At 62.6% G+C, this 14842-nt stretch overlaps 1 protein-coding gene across 4 annotated transcripts in view; it reads right to left on the bottom strand.

Moving 5' to 3' along the window:
• The window catches only part of SOX13 (SRY-box transcription factor 13), a 41307-nt gene extending 32773 nt beyond the window's left edge, over positions 1 to 8534 (bottom strand). For all 4 annotated transcript variants that reach the window (XM_062211641.1, XM_062211644.1, XM_062211643.1 and 1 more), the window contains exon 1: positions 8455 to 8534. The gene's annotated coding sequence lies outside the window, so the exon portion shown is untranslated. The remainder of the gene's footprint in view (positions 1 to 8454) is intronic.
• Positions 8535 to 14842: the final 6308 nt, after the last annotated feature.

Here is a 14842-nt window from a genome sequence, read left to right as displayed (position 1 = left end):
CAGAGAACCTGGGCGGCTCTGGACGCACGTGCTTCCTTGGACTGCCGCTTGCCTCCCCACCTACCTCCCTGGCCGTGGACGGCTTGGAGCCCCCGCCACTCTCCAAGGAACAGGGACGGCAGTGGGCACCTCCCAGGAGCCCTCCCTCTACGCCACGCACCGTTTTGTGTTAAACCACGACTGTAGCCCGCGTTATCACCCAGAACACAGAGGAGACAGAGAGGTTGGGTTACTTGCCCAAGGCTCCAGAAGCTGCCCATCTGTGTGTGCACCACCAGATGGTTCTCCAGCGCCTCCCAGTCCCTGGGGCAGTGCATGGCACACAGTGGGTGCTTACGGCACACAGTAGGTGCTCGGTGAAGGCCTGGTTTATGAGTAGGGCGGGAGGGAGAAGGGGGCTCTGCCCTCCAGGCCCACATCCCCCCAGCCCGCTGCCTGCCCCACCGGCCGACTCCCGACGCTCAGTCCTCCTGTGGGCCCCAAAGCTGCAGGCGCTTCTCCCCCCTCCCATCCGTTTCTGGCTTCAGCGCCCTAGCACGGGTGGCTGACCTGTCTTTCCAGCAGGGAAACTGAGTCCCACACAGCCCACAGGGCCAGCAGCTCCGTTCAGAAGCCAGGGCACCTGCCCCTACAGGGTCCACGCTAACCCGGTCTCAAGAAAGAAAAACTGCCAAGGCAGGACCCCCGGCTGACCCGGTCGCTGGCCCGAGAGGAGCAAGGACAGGGGGCCGTCTCCCCGGCCCAGGGAGGGGGAGACAAGAGGCCCTTTGTATCTGCAGAGCTCCTGACACACCTGTTCCCCCGGCTGCCCACGGCCTCCCTCCCGGGCCTGTGTGCGGCCTTGTTTATCCCGCAGCCCTGGCAGCCAGGCCCGGCTCGCGCCCAGCGTGGGGCTCCCGCAGCCCCTGCCAGCACCTGCCCGATCCCGGCAGCCCCGCAGGCTGCAGGCCAAGCACAATCCACCCGCTGTTGACACAGTTGTCGGTCCTGGGGGGCGGGGGGCTGGCGCGGAGAGGAGAGAAGCTGCAAGGCATCCCCCCTGGCTCATTCGCAGTTGGCCTGGGCCAGCCGGCACCCCCGCAGCTGCCGGAGAGGCTCGGGGTGCCAAGCCCGGGTGGCCCAGGCCACGGCCACGCTGCCCCAGTGCCGCTGTAACTGCACCTGATGCCCTGGGTCCAGCAGCGCACACCACAGTGCACGCTCCGCACACACTGCGAAAAGCCGCGTGCCGGGAGCCCCAGCTACCTTGTCTTCAAACGCCCACCACCCACCCTTCCTCAGGACCCCTGGGGAGGGGGAGACCACCCAATGCATCCTGGGAGACCTGGCTGGGGCCTCGGGAAGCTGTGGGAGCTGGGGGGCTGCCCGTACCACATTCTCTTCCTGAGCAAGCTCCTCACTCTCAGGTCACAGCGGCTCCTCTTACAGGCAGCCTTCCCTGACTGCCCAAGCCTGGCTCAGAAGTCCATCCTGAATGCTGCCCCAAGCACCAGCCCTGGGCCTCCCGACTGTCACTCGGGGTCATTGCCAATTGCTTACTCCTCTTTGTCTCCCTCAGAGCTGCACAAGCCTGCTCTGGTGGCATGGCTTCGGAGGAGCAGGCCCCCGAGGCTCTAACAGCCAGTCTGCCTCCCCCCTACCCCCACCCCACGTTCCCATCTTTAAACCACGCCCTGGACTAACCAGGCTCGTGGCAGTAAAGGGCTAATGTGTGCCTGGGCCACCTGTTAATTTGCCGTGTGCCTATCTGAGTTCAACCTGACCAGGCAGTTACCTCCTGGGCAACAAAGAATAAGGACCCCGGAAGGACAAGGGGGTGCGAGTGATGGGGGACAAAGGCCGGGCACAGAGGAGACCCAGTGTAAAAGGGCCTGAGGCGGGGCTGGGGCTGCTCAGGAGAGGGAGGACTTGCTCACCTCCCTCTGCCCCAGGTGGGAGCTCCCAAACCTCGCCCATCATGATTCAGGATGCAGGACACCTGTGGCCAGTCAGCCAACGCGCACTCAGCTGCTCCAAAAACCCCATCTTTACCAACTGCCCAACGCACCCACAGGCCCTCACCCCTCGCTACCGGTTCCCCAAGCTCCATCCGTGCCCAGGAGAGGGACCCACCAACAGCCAAGATCACTCCAAGTGAGGGGTGCCGTCTAGGGCCAGGCAAACCTGGTAGAAGAGAGGGAAAGTTCCGCTGTGAAAGCCAGCAGGGCCACTGTGTACGGTTGCACGGACCACGCGAGCACCATTCACCTGGACTTGTCTACTCATTACGATTCTCTGGCATACAAAGTCAAGTTCACTTCTTGGTTCCCTCAGCTACCAAAGAGAAGGCCGCCTGCCCACCTGACCCCTCCAGGCAGCTCTCCAACCCTGTGTCCTGTGCTGGCATTTCTGCTGGGGTCCCTGGTCGTGGAGGGTGTGCCCTTCCCCCTCCCAGCCCCAGCCAGGGGACCCTATGGACCCCACCACTGGCTCTGTGCCCACTCCCCCTCCAGTTCTCACTCCTGGCTGTGGGGCGGCTGCGCTTCCCACGACCAGATCAGCGTGCAAACTGAATTTACCAGGAGTCAAGGGCAGGCAGGAGGGCGATCACCAGCACCCCGTGCCCCACCCAGGTAGCCTGGAACTGAAACTCCAGTCTGTTTGGGGCACCGGAAGCAGGGGGGGCTGGGTGAGGGTGGGGGGAGAATGCGCACACTCGGGCGCACACAGGGCCTCTGCCCCCAGCTCCTGGCTTCCCGGCCATAGTCTGAGGTCCTCCAGCTCTCAGAGGCCCCACCTGCTTCCCCAGCGCCAAGGGGGCTGTCCAGGGCCACAGCTGCCAGCGGGCACTGGCGGGCACACCGGACTCAGCCAGCCTCAGCAGTGGTAGCTCCGGGTTCCTGCCCCAGACCCCTACCCCTGCCTCAGGGCCGCAGCCCCTCCCATTCACCTTTTGTTCCCCTTCCTTCTCACCCGGCTGCACCCTGCAAAGGAGCAGCCCTGGCCCCAGAGCCCCCGGGGAGGTTGGGGGACTCCAGGCTCCTGCAACAGGGCTGGGGCAGGAGGGTGCACTCCGCCGCTCACCCCTCTCGGCCTTCGCTGGGCCCTGCCCAGGGCCTTCTTGGAAGCCAGGCAAGGGTTAAGCCCCCCTGTCTAGTCCAGCCCAAGGGGGATTCCTTCCCACTGGGTATCAGGAGCCCAGGGATTTCAGGTGGGCTCCTAATTGTCCCCAGGGAAGGACCTGCCATTGCTCCTGCAGCACGGGACAAGCCCCACTCCCTGGTCTTCCGTGCAAAAACCCCTGGCCCCTCCTCTTTCATGGGCTGGTCAGTCACTGTGTGCAGAGGTAACACCCGCGGTCGTGTTAATAGGGATATAAGGACCTTGCGGCACAACAGTAGCCTGTCTGACTTCAAGAAATAGGAATACCATTAGGAGCCCCAGGTTACCTAAACAAACAAACAAAAAAAAAACCGCAGCCAAGGGAAGAGGCTGGCCTCGGTGGGACGGTGGCCGCTGGGGCTGCTCTGCCTGCTGGGCCCCAGGCCCCGGCCCGCCCCGCCTCCCCGGCTGCTCCTCCACAGGGCCAGCCCCGGCCCGTGGCACCCCCTCTGCCCCAGCGCAGCGCAGCCCGGGCCCCTCCGTGGGGGATGGGAGGGGCCGGAGCAAGGCCCTCTGGGAGCGGCTCTCACCCCGTCCAGTTCTCCGGGCTGCACATTCCATCCTGGCAGAGGGAAGGGAGGCGGGCGGGGGAGGGGAAGCGGGGGGAGGGGAGGGATGGGGAGGGCAGTCCAGCCGCCTCTGGGGCGGATCCCCCAGGGAGCTGCAGGCCTGGCAGGGCTTCCAGAGCCAAAGAGCCGCAGTGCCCCTGCCCGGGGGCCGGACCCTTCCCCTTACTCTTCTCGAGCCAAGATGCTGAAACCCTACACTGGCCTGGCCGTGTCCCCAGAAGCCACAGCGGAACAATGTAGGGGTGACACCAACACCCCTCCCCCAACCCCGCGGGGAGCTCATGCCAAGGCCATTTAAATGCTAAGACCACTGCTGGAGGAGGGCAGGGTGGGAGTGCAGCCGGGTGCTGTTCCTACCCGGGGCACAGAAAATTCCAGATCTGACCGCTGCCCGGCGCCCAGAGGGCTATTTAGGGAAAAGGTGGCAGCTGCAGGTCTGTCCCCACTTCCTCCATCCTTACTTTCCACCATGCCCCCTCCCCCACCACTAGAACCCCCACCATTTGGGCAGCCAGGAGCTCATGCAGCTCCCCAGAGGTGCCAGGCCACACACAGCACACCCCGGCCCCCGGCCCACCTCAGCCCCTGAGACCCACCCACAAAGACCCTGAGAGGAGGCGGGGACACCCAGTCTTTCCCCCTCCGCCCGACCTCTGGCAGGGTCTGCCCACTGCCGCTGCCCCGTCTCTGTGACCATCCACAGCTTCGGCTCTCCCCAGCAGCGAGGGGGCCGTGCTGGGGCCTGGGGGCCTCACCAGAGAGGTGGGCCCTGGGACAGGACAGCCAAGAAGCCGCCTGGAGCTGCAGGTGGTGGCTGGGGAGTGGGGTGGGGGTCTGCCCCGTGGCCCACGCAGGACGGGGACAGAGCCTTGCCGTGGGAGGACCCAGAGCCCAGAGCCGGGTGCACTCACCTGTCTCCTTGGGCCCGTGGCACAGAACAGACCCTCAGGAGGGCACGCCACAGCCCAGGTGCTCAGAGCATTTGCATTTGAAAAGAAACCCAGCCACCCCCTGAGGAGAGAAGCGGGCAGAGGCGCGGTGGCCTGCTGAGCTGGCCTTAGCGACTCTCACGGTCTTCCAAAAGAAGGAGGGTCCCCCCCAGGCAAAGCCCACCACCCAGGGCCGGCCTTCCAGGGGCAGGGGCGGGGGCAGCCATCCTCCAGGGGCTGGGCTCCCCATCTGGTGGCAGGCATGGTGACGGCCTCCCGGGCTCACACATCCGGGTTCCAGGAAGGGACGAGCCAAGGGTGAGGACGCAGCGAGTTCAGGCAGGAGAGAGCGAGCCCTCTTAAGCAAACACTGCGCAAAAATAACTCCCATTCAGAGCTCGGCGGGCGCTGTGGGCCTGGCCGGCCTCTTTTCACACGCACAGCACAGCTTCACCCCCAAGGTGGCTGGGGCGGGGGCGCAATAGGACGGCTGCCTTGGAGTCCTACTTCTTCCGTGCCGCTGTCAGCTTCCTGGACACGGGCACAGGGAGCTGCCCTGGAAGAGCCAGCCTTTGCACACTCGCGTGTGGGCCTCTCAAGGTCAAGAACACCCAGATCCCTTTAGGGGACAGGGCTGGCCACAGCAAACCCGGAGCCCTATCCATTCAGGTCCCAGCAGTTCTAAGAAGCAGGTTTGATTGCTGTTGCTGTCCCATTGCACAGATAGGAAGGAGGAGGCTCGGAGTGTTTCCTCGGCTCTGAATCCTTTCTCTGGTCTCTCTGAACGTGCTCATCATCACAGCAGCCTAGTGCCCTAAGCCCAGCCAGCCCTGGAATCCGCCTGCCATGGCTGACGCTTGCCCCACTGACCACATAGCTGTGCACTGAGCAAGCACAGAGCGATGCTGCTGTGTTAGGGAGGCCACAGGCTCTGCCTCCCAAACAGCCCCCAGGCCCCCCAGGCCCCTAGGCCAGCCTCTGCGTGCGTCCTAGCTCCCCTCCAAGCCAACCTCCGCCCAGCAGCCGAAGCCATCTCTCTTTTTGACAGCATTCCTTCCCTGTGTATAAAAGTAATTCATGACCACTGTGCAAGTGTGGGGAAAGCAACAGAAGATAAACAAGGACATAAAAGTCAGCTCTCTGTCCGGGGTCCAGGGTGAGCCCCTGTGGCCATCGCCACGTGTGTCTGTGTGCATGGCAGGCGGGCAAATACGTGGAATCCTTGTTGCGAAACGGGCACTGCATCATTACACCCCGTCTCCTTACCCCTTATCACACGTACTCCCAGGTCGGAAGCCGTTCTGGGGTCACTACAAGCCTTGTTTCCTCTGTCCAGTTTATACCCGCACGTGGTTCTCAATTCGGAACAGACAAAAGGGTCCACGGCAAAACACAACATCTCCCTCGCCCGGGGCACCTATGACGACCACCTCTTGCGCACCAAATAATCTCTCCAAACCACCATCTCAGATCCCATCACTCCCGGCCCGCAACTGGCCAACAGCTTCACCAACCACAAATGCCAGGCCCCTAACCAGTCCTACTGGGTGGGTGCGGTGCGGCCAGACCAGGCCCTGGCCTCCTCGTATTTCTCCCATCTCCCCAGAAGCCTCAGGGGCTCTGCACTGGCCGGTCCCTCTGCCTGCAGGTCTCCGGGACAGGCGGGGGCTGTGCTGTCCTCTCTCCAGGGTGGCCTTCATGGCCTCCCAGTGCAGACCCCACCGTCTTCTCCCCGTTGGAAAAGCACCTACCTGTTATGTTCACTGGCCCCCTGCCTAGCACAGTGGGTGCTCAGTATGTCCATGTTGCAGGGATGAACAGGTGGGTCTGTCGCGTGGGCTCCCCAAGCGCCAAGCACCACCCCGGGGTGGGGTGAAAGGTCAGGAAAGGAGCACAGGTGGCAGCAGCAACTGCTCTTCCTGCCGCTCAGCCCATGGCTTAGGAGCGCCTGCAGGGTCCGGAATCAGGTAGGGTGCGTGGGGCACAGCCCAACCTTGGCTCCCCGCTTTCGCTACACCAAACTACAGGTTTCCCCACGAGAGTGCAGCCTCCGGGCTGGCCCGTACCCATCCCGCTGATGCTGCCCTTGGGGTCCCATGGAAACCCAGCCGCCCCCAGGGATGCACATCACACTCAACCCTGAGCCGGCAGCCGGGCGCAGGTGCTGGGGGGACGCCCTGGTAGACACTTCCTTCCTGGGCCTGACGTCCACCCCAGAGGCTGCAGCTGGGCCAAGAGCAATTTTTAAGAATGACGAAAGGCGGCAACCCAGTGCTTTCATGGACATCGCCAAGAAATGGGGGGGGGGGGGGCGGAAGAGGGAAGACTCAGGCCACAGGAAGTGGAGCGGGGGCAGTGTGAGGCCTCCCTACTCCCCCCTCCCCCGAATGAACTATCCTAACTGCCGGGGCACAACTCCTCCAGCTCCCAGGCGCTCAGTCACAGGGAACTCGCACCCTGCACTTGTGTGTGCCGGCACAGCTCTGGGCATCACTCAGGGACATGAGCGCTGCTCACGGGAACCCCATTTACAGGCGAGGAAACTGAGGCACAGAGCCAGGGGCAGCAGCTGGAATGCAACTCCAGTCTCTCTGCTCTGAGCCACTGGACACTCGGTGGTCCCCACCCCCTGGGCTCCTGCACTGGGAACCTGCACCCTCACACATCACTCCCCCGAGGCCGGGACCCTGCCCATGCTGCCCAGCGCACAGGTGCTGAGCCCCAACCAGGGACACGGCAGACAGCAGAGGCTTTGCAAGGCCAGCAGCAGCAGCCCCGGCGACGTCCCCAAGGCGCCTTGTCCGGAAATCCCCACCGAGTCCAAGCAAACTTCCCAGGAAAACTCCGGCTTCCTCCAAGCTCGCGTCTGGGAGGCGAATGCCGGGAGAGCCGGCGGAGTCCTCGCAGCCGCCGCGGGCCCGGCGAGCGCCCGGCTCCTCCCGGGAGGGCCAGGGGGAAGCTGCACATGCCCCCTCCCCGGGCCGCCGGGTCCTCGCGCTCCCCGGACGCGGCTGCTTCCGCGGGACGCGGGCGGCACACACGTGTGCCCGGGACACGTGTGCACGGCGTGCGCGGGTGTGTGTGTGTGTGTGTGTGTTTACGTCCGGAACGCGCGGGGCGCGACAACAATGGCGAGCGGCCGGGAGCGCCGCGCGGCCCCAGTGCGTCCGCTGCCTCTGGGCGCGACTCGCTTTCCCCGGGAAATCGGGGCGCAAGGCTCGCCCGGGCGGCAGCCGGACGGGAGGTGGGGGTGGAGGAAGCCGGCCGCGGTGGGGGCGGGGGTGGACCCGGAGCGGCGCGGGCGGAAAACAAACAGGAGGCGGCGCCCGGCCGCTCCGCCGGGGAATAAACCTGCAGCGTGCCGAGGGGTGAGCGGCGCGCCCCCGGCCCCCGCCCACCCGGCGCCCGGAGCTCCGCGGCTCGCTGGGGGGGGGGGGGCGATCCGAGCCCCACCAGGGGCGCGCCCACGTCGCCCCCAGCTTTGCACCGGGAAATCCTTAATCCGGGCGCGCACGGCCAGGGCCGGCGAGAAAGACCCAGCGCCGCCGGGTGGGCGAGGGGCGGGCGGTGGGGGCACTGGCGCAGCCGCCCCCGGCCCTGCGGGCGCCACCCCTCTGCGCCAGGACCCGGGTCCGCCGACCTTATGGGGGGTGGGGGGGACAGGTGGGGGGTCCGTCCCTGCTCGGAAAACTTTGCCAAGGAGGGAAACTCCGAGGGAAGAGAGCCGGCGTGGTGCCCAGGCCCGTGGGGGCGCCAGCGTCAAGACTCGGGAGGGCCGGGGAGAGGGGCGCGACGGCGCGCACGGGCGCACTTACTACTCAGCCGGGCGCTGGGCGCTGGGCTCGGGGCTCCTCTCCCGCTGCGGGCGGTCCTCGCGGCTGGCAGCCTGGGCCCGGCGCTCACATGCCCCGGCAACGCGGCGGGCGGGCCGGGCTGGGAGGGGGCACGCCCCCCGCCGTCGGCCGGGAGTCGCTCCCGCCCCACGGCCACCCTGGGTGCGCGCCCCACGCGGGGCCGCCGTCCCGGGCGGCTCGCTGTCTTCCGGCCGGCCGGCGCCCTCCGCCGGGCCAGGCCGCTCTTGCACTCTGCCCTCTGCCCCGGCTCGCGGCCGTCTCCCCGCCTTCCGCGGCCGCGCTCCGGGACCGCCCGGCTCCGCGGCTCTCCTCCGGCTGCGCGCCTCGGCGCGGTCCGAACCTCGGCCTCCGAGGCTGCCCCCCTGCACCCTGGGCTCAGCGTCCCCGGCTCCAGGACCCGCGCGCGCGCACAGTTCAGTTCCGAGCCGGGACTGGAGCAAGGCGCTCGGCGCTCGCGGCCGCCAGGCGACTCGACAGCCGCGGAGGAGAAAGAGGGAGGGAGACCGCGAGCGGGCAGGGAGCGGGGAGGGGAGGAGGGAAGGCGGGAGGGTGGGGAGATGCAGGCGGAGGGAGGGACGCCGAGTTCCCTCCTCCCGCCCGCCGCCGGTCCGGCCAGGCATCCACAGCTGGAAGCCTCAGTGCGGCCGGGAGAGCCAGGGTTCGCGGGCGCGCGGGCGGGGCGGGGCGAGGTGGGGGAAAGAGGAGCCAGCAGGTGGGTGCTGCCCGGCCCGAGGGCGGCCGCGGAGATCCTCGCTCCAAGTTCCCAGTCGGGCTCCCAGCACCCCTGGATTTGAGGCGTCTAGAGACCCCCACTTCTGGACGTGCCCTGGGAACCGGACCCCACCTGCTTCCCTGGGAACCTGGGATCCCACCGGATCCCAGCTGCACTGCTTCCCGCCGACCCACGCGCCTCGGGCGGCTCCCTAGGGCTGTCACTCGAGGCCTCTCAGACAGCTCTATTTTCCCCAGCCCGGTTCTCTTTTTGCATGTGAGTGTATTTATTTACTAACCGACCACAGCAGGCCAAGCCCACCTGGGTGCTGGGGACCGCAGGACCGTGAGAGTCTGCCTGACCCGTCCAAGATTCCTCTGTGCGCATGGGCCAAGGACCACCAGGTGTGCAGGCTGTGGGCAGTGGGTGCTGGAGGACCTGTGAGGGCAGGGCAGGGTGCAGAGCGGCAGGTACCCCCGGCCCAGGGTGGGGGCCGGCGTGGCAACAAGCCATGCTCCTGAGACCCACATGGCCACCCCTGTGGCCTTCCACGTGCTTCCCACCCCGGGCCCATAAACTCCTCTTGCTCATCTGTCGGGCCTCAGCCTGAGTGTCCACTCCGCGAGGAGTCTTTCTGGGTCCAATGTTCTGGAAGCCCCCAGTGGTAGGTGCTCTGGTACCACTTCCTGCCACTCATCATCTCCCCTCACCCCACAACATGAAGGCAGGGATGTCTCTGGTTCAGTGTTAGAGCCCTGGAGCCTGTTCAGGGCCTGGCAACCTGCAGGCCCCAAGTAACCGCTTCTTAGTTGACTGAAGATTGATGAGAAAGGGCAGCCTCTGAGGATTGTGTTTTGTTTTTGTAAGATTTATTTTTATTTATTTGAAAGGCAGAGTGACAGCGAGAGAGAGGGAGAGACAAGCAGAGACAGAGGTCTTCCATCTGCTGGCTCACTCTGCAAATGGCTGCAACAGCTGGGGCTGAAGCCAGGAGCCCAGAGCTTCATTCATGTCTCCCGCATGGGTGCAGGGCCCAAGCACTTGGACCATCTTCTACTGCTTTCCCAGATGCATTAGCAGAGGGCTGGATCAGAAGTGGAGCAGCTGGGTCTTGAACCAGCGCCCCTGTGGGATGACTGTTGCAGGCGGTGGCTTAACCTGCTGGACCACAACGCCTGCCCCCTTAGCTGGAGGCGAGGAAGAGTCTGGTGACCAGGGTACAAATGATGCCGCCTGGGGCCAGCATCGCCACATCATAGTCCCAGCTGCTCCACTTCTGATCCAGCTCCCTGCTGATGCACCTGGGGAAGCAGAGGAAGATGGGCCAAGTGCTTGGGCCCCTGCACCCATGTGGGAGACCTGGATAGAGCTCCTGGCTCCTGGCTTCTGGCTTTGCCTGGCCCAGTGTCAGCTTTTATAGCCATTTGGGGAGTGAACCAGGAAATGGAAGATCTCTGTGTCTCTCCCCCTCTCTCTGTAAGCTCTGCTTTTAAAATAACTAATTTTTAGAGAAAAAATGAGGGAAAAAAAGTGATGCATCCTGAGCTCCTATACGGATGGTGGTTGGAAGAAAGGACACAGGTAATCAGGTAGGGGTGGGGTGGAGGGGGGAGAAGTCAATCTTCACGCCCAAGGGTCTGGCGTTTGGATGCCGGGCTGCATACGTTTCAGAAACCAGAGGAATCTCCAAGTGCCACCAAGCCTTACCTCCTCCGGGACAGCTTGGTGGTGTTTGCCATGTATCTGGTTGGTTTTCTCCGGCCAGCTTCAACAGGGCGACTTGGCCATGGTCCCCTCCCTGTAGCTGTCCTCGGCCACAGCAGCACAGGGAGGTGAGGAGCGGACTCTCTTCTGTCCACCACGCCTCCACCTGCCGTGTCACTTCCCGGTCCCAGATGCTGGGTGTCCGCCTTCCGTGCCTGAGTCCTGTTCTGCGTGATGGCCGTCTGCACCTTCCCCCAGTCCTCTGGCGCTGATGTCATTCTGTCCATTTGAGATGGGAGAAGATGAGGCTTGAGGTCATAGGTAACAGGTGGAGGAAGTTTGAATGTCCTCCAACCAGCTTCCTCAGCCTGCTTGCCAATAGCCCTTCCTCCACCCTCTGTCCGGCATCCCCTGCACCCCTCTGGCCTCTGCTGTCTCTCCTGGTAATATTTGATCTGTAGCTTTTTTTTTTTTTTTTTTTTTTTATTTTTTTGACAGGCAGAGTGGACAGTGAGAGAGAGAGACAGAGAGAAAGGTCTTCCTTTTGCCGTTGGTTCACCCTCCAATGGCCGCCGCGGTAGCGCGCTGCGGCCGGCGCACCGCGCTGTTCCGATGGCAGGAGCCAGGTGCTTCTCCTGGTCTCCCATGGGGTGCAGGACCCAAGGACTTGGGCCATCCTCCACTGCACTCCCTAGCCACAGCAGAGAGCTGGCCTGGAAGAGGGGCAACCGGGACAGGATCGGTGCCCCGACCGGGACTAGAACCCGGTGTGCCGGCGCCGCAAGGCGGAGGATTAGCCTGTTGAGCCACGGCGCCGGCGATCTGTAGCTTTAAGTACCCACTCTGAGCTGATGACTCTCCCTTTTTATTATTAGTATTATTTAAATCTGAAACTATTGATTGCACTCACAATTGATATTTCTGCATGGGGCCTCATGGACATCCTGACCCCCACAGACTCTGAACCTGAACCTGGGACCACCTCCCACAAGCCGGGCTGTGCCCTGTTCCTCCTTCGTCCCCACCTCCGTAAGTGGTGCCACCACTTCCCCAGGGCTCAGGCCAGGAACCTCTTGGTCAGCCTCCATCCTCCCTCCCTATCTAGTAGACTTCCTGGAGTATCATTGATCCAGCTCCAAAAATATATTGGGATGTACCCACTGCGATGTTCCTGGAGTCCCCATGCCAATACGGCTGCTGTCCCTGCCGGACTGGCCTGTAGCAGCCTCTCTCTTCTAAGAGCAGAGACCAGGGCCGTCACCTGCAACCAGGCTGCTGCATCCATGTGAGTCCACTATTCCAGAATTTCTCGCCCAGGAAGATAAGACTGTAAACCAATAAATAACTTCATTATTTGCTTAGGAACTTCTTGAAAATCAATTTATCTGAACAATAGCCTGTTTCAATGGCCCCCTTCTCAGGACAACAGTTTAACTGGGCAAACCACCGGCTTATCAACTGTTTATTTTTCAAGGCTCTCCCCTTGCAGTGTCTACCAAGCCTAAATCTTTATGTCACAAATTGTGCCCGATCCCAATCAGATCTCCGTATTGAAGGGCCAGTGGCAAACCGGACGTAAGAGCTTATAAATATCTTCTTGCCTGGAAATCACTTCCTCGCACCTGCTGCTCCCAGAGCCAGCTCCTTTCCATCCGCTGGTCTCGGTGATAAAGAAGACGGTCCCTCTGTCCCCCCTCTCCTCCCCGTCTGCAGTCATCCCCCACCCCAGCCCATCTCATTCTTTCTTACACCACCTCATTTGCTGCCTCTGTAGCACTTGACACAGCTGGTTCTTATGTTATCTGTTTTCTCCCTGTTTGTGTTTTATAAAGATGTGTTTATTACTTGAACGGCAGAGTTACCAGAGAGAGGGAGAGGGAGAGGAAGAGGGAGACAGGAAAAGGGAGAGGGAGAGGGGAAAGAGAGAGAGGTGAGGTATCTTTCATCTACTGGCTCACTCTCCAAATGGCTGCAATGGCTGAGGCTGGGCTGGGCCAGGCCAAAGCCAGGAGTCTGGAATTCTATCCGGGTCTCCCACATGGGTGCAGGGGCCCAAGCCCTTGGGCCATCTTCTGCTGCTTTCCCAGGTCATTAACAGGAAGCTGGATCGGAGGGGCTGCAGCCGGGACTCGAACCAGCGCCCATATGGGATGCCGGTGCTGCAGGGGCTTCATTCCCTGTCGCCACAACACTGACCCCTTTTCTCTTTTTTAAAATTTATTTATTTGTGGTGCAGCCCGTTAAGCCGCCACCTTCCATGCCAGCATCCCATATCGGTGTGCCAGTTTGAGTCTGGCTGCTCTGCTTTCCAATCCACTTCCCTGTCAATGCACTGGGAAGGCGGCAGGTGATAGCCCAAGTACTTGGGTCCCTGCCCCCAAAGTGGGAGATTCACATGGAGTTCCAGGTTCCTGGCTTCAGCCTGGCCCAGTCCCAGTCATTGTGGCCATTTGGAGAATGAACCAGTGGATGGAAGATCTCTATCTCTGACTCCTCTCTCTCTCTCTCTCTCTCTCTCTCTCTCTCTCTCTCTCTCTCCACCCTGCCTTTCAAATGAATAATTAATCTTTTTTTTTAAAATAAATGTATTCATTCAATGTGAAAGGGAGAGAGAAATCTTCCATTTGTTGCTTCACTCTTCCAATGCTGGCAACAGCCAGCCTGAAGCAGTGAGCTGAGGTCACGATCCTGGTCTCCCACGTGGGTGGCAGGGACCCAAGGACTTGAGCCATCGTCTGCTGCCTCCCAGGGTGCACTTTGGCAGGAAGCTGGATTGGAAGCAGAGCCTGGACTCAAACCTAGGCGCTGTAATGACAGGATGCAGATCCGCGACCCCGGGAACCCATGCCAAACGCCCACCCTGTTTTCTGATTCTTTTCTTGTTCCCCTTCTCACTCAGCAAGGCTGGGCCGTGTCCGCCCCATTCTCAGTTGGATTGCCAGAGCCCTGGAGCAGATGCAGGAGTGACTCAGACTGGCTTCAGGCAGTGCCTTCGCATCAGCTTCCCCCCCCCCTGGGGGGGGGGGCGGGGGTGCCAGGTGTGCTGGGATCGACTTTCCCTTTCCCTCTGCAAGGTTAGAGACAAGGTGTATACTGCAAATGCCCCAGGGAGGAGTCATACAAGGATTACATTCACAGAAGGGTGTGACCGATGGCCCCCAGCCCGGAGCAGGGGAGGAGGGGGGAGGGGACGACACCTTGGCTCGCTCCTGGCTCCTGCCCCAGCCACCCGAGGGCCATTCTCTCTCTGCAGAGAAGGCACCTGTACCTTGGGCCAGGTCAGGTGTGGGGTGCAGCTGTGCGTCCTCCTGTGGCCAGAGGTGCTCAGCTCAGGGACCTCCCAGGGGTCCACTGCCCCTAGGTGGGCTCCTACTCAGTTCTGCTCCATTCTAGAGAGTCATGCTCAGGTAGGGAAGCTAATCAACCAGGTAACAGGTTGGAGCCCACAATGCTCATTTGCCTCTCAGAATCTGGGAGTCCCAAGATCCGGAAGGAATCAGACTTCCAGAACCACCTCTCCTGCTCCGGCTTTACATACCGGCAGAGAGGAGGGCCGTCTTGTCCGAGACTGGCACATCCCACCCACCATCTCCTGTCTGTGAAGATGGGGACCGTTCCATTTTACAGATGAAGAACAGTGAGGCCACACGCAATGGTGACATCATACCACGCTGCTTCCCTTTCGCTGGGGGTCTCTGGCCCTTAGAGTCTGAGCCATGGAAGCCAGCCCCTGAGGATCACGTGGCACCCCAGATTCCAGCCCAGACCCTGGAGGTACCAACAACACTTTCTGGGTGATAGCCTCCCACGCCCCACTGGAGGGGGAGGGCACAAGGATCCAGCCCACACCACCCCAGTACCCCTGCACACACACTGGGTGTCTGGGCTCCGCTTGTGCTGGGGACTTTGGTCCTGTTGGTGTGGGTGCACGCG

This window comes from Lepus europaeus, chromosome 14 (assembly GCF_033115175.1).
Source record: "Lepus europaeus isolate LE1 chromosome 14, mLepTim1.pri, whole genome shotgun sequence".
NCBI classification, from domain to species: domain Eukaryota; kingdom Metazoa; phylum Chordata; class Mammalia; order Lagomorpha; family Leporidae; genus Lepus; species Lepus europaeus.
The sequence above is the reverse complement of the archived record's forward strand: the minus strand, read 5'-3'. Positions and strand labels throughout refer to the sequence as shown.